Below are 8,666 nucleotides of genomic sequence, written 5' to 3'. Positions count from 1 at the left end.
CCCCCCTGATGGGCCCTGCTCTGTGTGTGACAGGGGGCGGTGCCCCAACCCCCCAATCAGCCGTACCCTGAGCGTGACTAGGGGTGGCATCGCAACCTCCCAATCCGCCCTGATCTGTGCATGACAGGGGGCGGTGCCCCAACTCCCCAATCGGCCCTGCTCTGAGCCCAACCAGGGGCTGCACCTAGGGATTGGGCCTGCCCTCTGCCACCCGGGAGCGGGCCTAAGCCAGCGGGTCGTTATCTCCCAAGGCGTCCCAGACTGTGAGAGGACACAAGTGGGGCTGAGGGACCCCCGCCCCCTGCCAGTGCACAAATTTTTGTGCACCGGGCCTCTAGTTTATTTATAAAGATATATGTACCCCTAACTTCCCTGCAACATTATTCCCAGTAGCCAAGACATGGAAACAACCTAAGTGTTCATTGATAGAGGACTCTATAAAGATGTGGTACATATATACAAACAGAATATGACTTGGCCATAAAAGGGATGAAATCTTACCATTTGCAACAATACAGATGGACAATGAGGGTATTATGCTAAGTGAAATAAATCATACAGAGAAAGACAAATACCATATAATTTCACTTATATCTGAAATCTTAAAAAAACAAATAAATAAACAAGCAGAACATAACCAGACTCAGATACAGAGAACAAACTGATGGTTATGAGATGGCAAGGGTGTTGGGAGCTAGGTGAAAAGTTGAAGGAATTAAGTACAAATTGACAGTTACAAAAGAACGAAAGGAGATAGACGAAACAAGTATACAAGACGAGTGTGGATGGGAGGGTTGGAAGGGGTCGACCTCAGCGAACGTACCTCAATCAGATTGAGGACGTTTTTAGCAAAGGCCAGCTTAGGAGTACCCTAATTAAGTTAATAACAATGTACCTACCTATATAGTTTAAGTTTAAAAAATTTGGCTCTCAAAAGAAATTTCAATCGTTGTACTGTTGATATTTGGCTCTGTTGACTAATGAGTTTGCCGACCACTGGCTTAAGTGACCGGCCAACCAACCGGCCGGCTGGCCAATAGCTATGACACAGACTGACCACCAGGGGACAGATGCACAATGCAGGAGCAGAAACCACAGGCTTGGAAACATGGAATCACAGAGGGAAGGGGGGGGAGGGTGGGAAGAGATTAACCAAAGATCTTATATGCATACTAGAGGCCTGGTGCACAGATTTGTGCACCGGTAGGGTCCCTCGGCCTGGTCTGCAGGGATCGGACTGAAACCAGTTCTCTGACATCCCCTGAGGGGTCCCAGATTGCGAGAGGTCACAGGCCAGGCCAAGGGACCCCACCTGAGCATAATCTGTGCACCAGGCCTCTAGTCCTATAGAATAAAACCCTAATATGCAAATTGACCAAACTGTGGAACAACTGGTTGCTATGACAAGCACTGACCACTGGGGGCAGACACTCAACACAGGAGCTGCCCCCTGGTGGTCAGTGCGCTCCCACAGGGGGAGCGCTGCTCAGCCAGAAACCTCTCCCGCTTCCGCTGCAGGCAGGCGGTAACGAGCGAGGGGTCCCTGACTGTGAGAGGGATGTCTGCCTGCTGGCAGACGGACATCCCCCGAGGGGTCCCGGACTGCAAGAGGGTGCAGGCCCAACTGAGGGACACCCCCCCTCCAGTGCACAAATTTCATGCACCAGACCTCTAGTATAGTCATGCTATTGTAATAACTATGTATGGTATTAGGTGGGTACTAGACTCATCAGAGTTATCAGTTCGTAAGTTATATAAATGTCTAACAACTATGCTGTACACCTGAAACTAATATAATATTGAATGGCAATTGTAATTGAAAAAACTTTTTAAAGAAAAAAAACAACTTAGCAAGAAACAATCTGTTTACAAAATGGGAATAGACACTTCTCCAATGAGGGCATACAGATGTCCAATAGACATATTAAAATATGCTCAACACCACTAACCATAATGGAAATGCAAATTAAAATGACAATGAGATATCACCTCACAGCTATAAGAATGACTACCATCAATCAACAAAGAAGTGTTGGTGAGGATGTGGAGAAAAGAGAACACTACTCATGCACTGTTGGTGAGATTGTAAATTGGTGCAGCCACTAATGAAAACAGTATGGAGATTCCTCAAAAAGTTAAAAATAGAACTACCATATGACCCACCAATTCCACTTCTGTGTATTTATCTGAAGAAATCCAAAACACTAATTCGAAAATATACTGTATATGCACCCCTATATTGATTGCAGCATTATTTACAACTGTCAAGATATGGAAGCTACCTAAGTGTGATCCATAGATGAATGGATAAAGAAGAGGTGGTACATATATAAAGAGGTGGAATATTACTTGGCTATAAAAAGAATGAAATCTTGCCATTAGCAACATCATGGATGGACCTAGAGGGTATTATGCTGTATGAAACAAGTTAGTCAGAGAAAGACAATTACCATATGATTTCACTTATGGCAGCAAATGTTACAGGCCATGGTGGAGTTCCAGTGCAAGGCAGTAAATGTACAGCCAACTGTAACCATTATAGACACTATCCACGTCGAAGGGGTCCTCCACACAATTACCAGCAAGATTACCAGAAGAGTGAGAATGGGGAAAGGAATGAGGGATCAGAGAGTGCTCCCAAAGGCCAGGCCCATCAGTGCCAGCCCTATGGCAGGCGAAGGTTTCCAACTTATTACATGCAGAGACCCTATGAGACTCAACCACAGTATTCCAACACTCCTGTGCAGGGAGAAGTGATAGAGGGTGCTGACAACCAGGGTGCATGAGAACAATGTAGACCAGTGAGACAATATGTATTGGAGCTATAGACCACGATTTCGCAGGGGCCGTCCTCGCCAAAGACAGTCTACAGAGGACGACAATGAAGAAGATAAGGAAAATGAAGGAGATGAGACCCAAGGTCAATCACCCAACAAAAAGAAATGAATATGAAATTTCAACAGAAAGAAATGAACAAAAGATTGGAGCTAAAGACCTTAAGTGCTGGTGTTTTGCCCATTGACCAAATAACTAGAAATAGCTGCATTATCTAGGCCAGGGGTCCTCAAACTTTTTAAACAGGGGGCCAGTTCACTGTCCCTCAGACTGTTGGAGGGCTGGACTATAGTTTTAAAAAAAACTATGAACAAATTCCTATGCACATTGCACATATCTTATTTTGAAGTAAAAAAACAAAATGGGAACAAATACAATATTTGTATTTGCATGTGGCCCGCGGGCCGTAGTTTGAGGACTCCTGATCTAGGCAGTGTAGTTTTTTTTTTTTTTTTTTTATCTAAAGACATCTCTTTTTGGTAATGAGAAACATGCTTTTTTAAAAAGCCTGGTTTTTCTCAATATACCTTTAAAGGTTTTAGATTGTTTCATATCTGGTCAAGCTGAGATTTTTAACAAGCTCATTTTTTATTTGTAATAAAAGTTTACAACTAAATTTTTTTTTCAAAAAAGTCAACAAACTACAGGCACCTGTTAATGAAGGTCTTAAATAAAAAAATAAAAAAAAGTCTTGGGGATGTAAAATACAGCATAGGGATTAACTATGCTGTGGTGTCAGATGGGTACTAGATAATAGTAATGGGTACTAATAATAGTGTAACAACTATGTATACCAGGTGGGTACTAATAATTTATATATATAAAAGCCTAAGCTACTGAACGACCCAATGACAGAACAACCAGTCAACTGGTCGCTATGATGAGCACTGACCACCAGGGGGCAGACGCTCAGCGCAAGAGCTGCCCTCTGGTGGTCAGTGCGCTTCCACAGCCAACCTCCCGTGGCCGGCCAAACTCCTGTGGTCCCTTCCCCCCTGCCAGCTGGCCCTGATCAGCACTGATTGGGACTGGGCGAGACAGCCCCAATCAGCCCCGATCACCGCCCAGGCCGAGGGACCCCACCCATGCATGAATTCGTGCACTGGGCCTCTAGTAGTATAATAACTATGTATCAGATGGTACTAGACTTATTGGGGTAATCAATTCATAAGTTATATAAATGTCTAATCACTAAGTTATATACCTTAAACTAACATACATATCAACTGTAATTGAAAAATTTAAAGAAATTTAAAAAAACACCTTTTGTTTTTATATAAAGGACCATAAAGGAGCAGCCTGGCAAGACACAACTTTTTTAAAAATTTCTTTATTGATTAAGGTATTACATATGTGTCCTTATCCCCCCATTATCCCCACACACACACCCCCGACTCATGCCCTCACTCCCCTGTTGTCTGTGTCCATTGGTTAGGCTTATATGCATGCATACAAGTCCTTTGGTTGATCTCTCCCCCTTACCCTCTGGTGCTGGCTCTCTCTGTCTGTCCTTCCATGAGAGGGCAGATGCACACCCAGGCCAAGCTTTGAATCTAATTTTGTGTCTGTCCTTTCATTTTTTCATTAATTCCAAAAGCGCCTCCTAACTTATACAAACCATTTCAGGTCTCTCTCTCCGTGCGGGACATGGAGAAGAGACCCCAGCCTGGCCTGTCATAGGAGTGGGGAGGGGTAGTGAGTGGTTGCTGTATTTTATCCAATATACCAAGAATTGAATAACATACTGTTTTATACATTAAAAAAGGGAAGAAAAAACATGCTTCCAACTAATCCATGGCAGTGATGTATCTCAGAGAAGTTAAAATGTGAATAAATGATCAGAGAATCTATGAAATACTGTAATATATATTGGGTTTTGTCATCCACTTGCCTGAATATATTTATCAAAGTAGATACTTTTTGACTATTAATAATTGTCCCAGTAGTCTCCAGTATTATGTACAATGATAGAAAACATTACTAAAGGAAAAATGGGCATTTTCTGTTGGATAGTATGTCATTTAACAACACTTCAGCCTCTTCCTAGAATGGGTGGTTTCTGACATTTTTCTTCCTTCTATTCCTTTTTTTTTGGAGGCAGAGGTTTAGTGTATTAGGCTAAGGAATGTAATTCCTTGGGTTAACAGGTAAACAAATACCTGTTCTCTGAATTCATAGCTAATCCCCCTCTTAGCATGCTATGGGAGACATGTGACATCATTATTTCATAAAAAATAATCGATGCATTAAACATTTACCAAGCAAAGTTGCTAATCTAAGGACCTACTCAAATCCCATATTGAATGCGAAGGTTTTATTGTCATCAATCCCACCGACTAACTGCAGCTCACTGTTGGGTAATACGAGCATTTCTAACAATGATAGTACTGCCCATCAAGTAGTCAAGCATCCCAAAGCAGCAGCACAGTAGCTTACAGGGCCACTAGGATCACTAATGCACATGCTAGGTTGGCTTGTCACACTTTCATAAATTCAAAGTTACTGTTTATCCCTAAAACTTTGAACTACTGAGGGGATCTCCAATAAAGTCAGATGTAGGGTACTGGCATTTCATTCCCTGGGTGGACATCCACTTAAGTAGTAGACTGGCTGATGTGCCTCACTCCTGATCCCTGTGTCCATATGAAGGTCAGGGTACATTTGAGGAAAAGTGAGGTAGAGACTGGGTTTAACACTGGAACAGATGCTTTCCTAGGATTAAAATGAGGTGGATACAGTGGAAAGCTTGAGCTCTGTTGCTGTACTTTGCCCCACAGGGCTGTTTGCTAGGCAAAGGGCCCCCAAAACAAGGAAGTGAGGTGTGCATATCAGGATAGGAGCCTGCTGGGGAATAAGGCAAAAGAGGACCACATGAGTCATAACTCCTATTCTTGGAACTACCATGTTGTGGGGAGGTTTCTTCTAGCACTCCTTGAATATGGTGTGCCTCCCACCCAACTTATAATTAAGCCCACCAAATAATTAATTACAGCCAAGAAGAGGCTATCGCAATACCAATTAAGTTAAAGACATCTGTCCCCTTTCCCTTTCCTTCCCTCCAGGTCTTCAAAATACCAGAGAGAAATGGGAGGGGCAAGGGACAAAGAGCAAATCATGTCTCTCTCCTCACTCCACAATCATAAAGTCAAGCTTTTAGCAGAAGCTGGAGGAGCAGAAGAGGAAAAGGTGAGCATAAAGCGAATACAACACTAAAGTTTTGAATGGAAGAGAATCGATAGTTTTTATGCTCAAAGTGCCTACCTATAAAGGTAAGAGATCTGCCTGTCTCTAAGGGACAGAAGTTTAGATTGTCGCTGTAGAGTGGCTATACAAGGCAAGGTCTTTTTATATATGAGACTCGTGTCTTACGTGACCTGAAACTCTGGTGCAGTATTGCCATGGAACCCTTGGGATTCTACCAAGTCCATTAGAAGAACTCCTCTGGAAAATTAATTCTAACAAGGAGCACTGATTAATTCTGAAATTCTATATGTGTCTTCAGTGCAATCATGGTTAAACAGCAGCATATTTGGAGGTTAAACAGAACATCACTATCTAGACACTGCTGTTTATAACATGCAGATTTATATTAAAGCTATGGTACAAATTATTCTACAAGTGAAAAAAAAAAGGACCCATCAGTCCTATAGTACCCAGTCTCTGAGGGAATGTCTGAAAATGATGAACTGGCACTGGAAAAGGAAGCTGATGAGGTAACTTATCGTCAAGATTCACAGACTGCTGGCATGAGCAGGAGAGACCCACACTGGAGCCAAGCCCACTTCTTTGGGAATATACAGGCTGAAACTCTCCATATTAAGTTACTATCCTAACCTGAAAAGAATAACTGAGATTACATAGGACTTATAATCTAAAAAAGAGCCCAGCTGACACAGAATTAAGTTCACCAATAATTTAAAAACAACACAAACAATATAATAAAAATTTTAACATAAATTATCATATAATGGACAAAGTGATACCTGCCTGTAGAAGTCAGACCTTCCTCATCTCTCTAGTAGCTCATAATACCAACTGCATACAATAACATACTTTGGCCCCATTTAACTTATTCTCAAGAGATCCCTAAAAGAAATATAGAGAAAGCCTGTGGGAGTCCCAGGAAACCACCCTCATGTGGCTGAAGGGAAACTTCATATTTGGCTCCTCCCCCAGGAAAGTGTGGGATGGGTCTAGCAAAGGGAAAGTCTGGGAAGATTTGGATAGAAATGTATTGAGCATGGCTGGGAGATGGCTACAGGGCCACCCCATTCCTGCCCCTCATATGTCTATGCCCACCTCCTTTACTTACTGAATTCCCTCATCCCTCAAAGGGCAAAGTTCTGAATTAGTGACTAGAGTGCCATCAATGGATCATGGGAAGCTAAGTGAAATAGGAGTTTCCCTAATAATCCTTAAGAATCTGAGTTTTTGCCTGTAAGAGCGATAAGTAATTTCCAGGAGACTAGTGATCAACTCTTAAATAACTAAGACATTGAGCATCTTTTGTAATCATTATCTCTACCCACAGTTGTTGACATGCTAGTTCCTGACATGGGCTGTGAACTCAGAAATTTCCAATGTAGCTTTATATAGAGGGGAACTGCATACCTCTTTCTTTAATTTCTCTTTTAAACAATTTCCACAATAAACAAATTTAAATGGCAGCATGAGAATGAGAGGTATTATCTAAAAAGGAATCTCTGGACTTGGATCTAAAATCCTTGGACAGGGAGACTACAAAATGGCAGCGAAGTGAGTAGACAGTAAACTGACACATTCCCAGAATCAAACTGGAAATACAAATAAATACAGAAGAACCACCCTGAAATATCAACTGAGGACTAGCTGGAGAGAACCCTGATAACCAAGGATGGAAAGTGGAGACCATAGGACTGCTTTCATTGTGTCCCATAGATTTTGGTTTGTTGTGTTTTTATTGTCATTAGTTTCCAGGATGTTTTTAATTTCTTCTTTGATCTCTTTGGTAACCCAATCATTGTTTAATAGCATGCTATTGAGCTTCCAACTGTTTGAATTTTTTTGGTTGTTTTTTTGTAGTTAGAAAAAAGTCACACAAGCACAGAGAGTCCAAAACAAGATGAACCCAACAAGACCCACAACAATACATGTCATAATTATGATGTCAAATGTTCAGGACAAAGAGAGAATCTTAAAGGCTGCAAGAGAGAGACAGAAAGTTACGTACAAGGGATCTCCCATTAGATTATCAAATGATTTCTCAATGGAAACACATCAGGCCAGAAAAGAATGGAAAGAAATTTACAAAGTGATGCAAAGCAAGGGACTGAATCCAAGAATACTCTATTCAGCAAGGCTATCATTCAAAATGGAAGGGGAAATAAGGAGCTTCATACACACACAAAAAAGGCTAAGGGAGTTTATCACTGCCAAGCCAGCAATGCAAGAAATGCTAATGGGACTGGTGTAAAAAGAAGAAATAGAAAGGGAAGATGGAACACAGGCACAAAAAATAAAAATGGCTACAAACAAGTACCTTTCAATAATAACTTTAAACATAAATGGACTAAATGCTCCAATCAAAAGACATCGAGTGGCTGAATGGATACAAAAAAAACAAACCAAAAAACGTGACCCATATATAAGCTGCCTACAAGAGACCTACCCAGAACAAGGGACTCACATAGACTGAAAGTGAAAGGATAGAAAAATATCTTTCAGGCAAATGGAGATTTAAAAAAAAGCTGGGGTAGCAATACTTTTATCTGACAAAGTAGACCTCAAAGTAAAGGCCATAACAAGGGATAAGGAAGGTCACTTCATAATACTAAAGGGATTGATACAACAAG

General features: G+C 41.5%; 1 protein-coding gene and 1 pseudogene across 1 annotated transcript in view; both read left to right on the top strand.

Moving 5' to 3' along the window:
• PHKA1 (phosphorylase kinase, alpha 1 (muscle)) overlaps positions 1 to 8,666 on the top strand; it is a gene marked incomplete at its 5' end in the record, with an annotated part of 145,270 nt that overhangs the window by 86,458 nt on the left and 50,146 nt on the right. The gene's annotated exons all lie outside the window — the stretch shown is intronic.
• LOC102243073 lies at positions 2,466 to 2,973 on the top strand (annotated as a pseudogene).

This window comes from Myotis brandtii, unplaced genomic scaffold (assembly GCF_000412655.1).
Source record: "Myotis brandtii unplaced genomic scaffold, ASM41265v1 scaffold3518, whole genome shotgun sequence".
NCBI lineage: Eukaryota > Metazoa > Chordata > Mammalia > Chiroptera > Vespertilionidae > Myotis > Myotis brandtii.
Note: the sequence above shows the minus strand (reverse complement) of the source record. Positions and strands in the feature narration are given on the sequence as shown.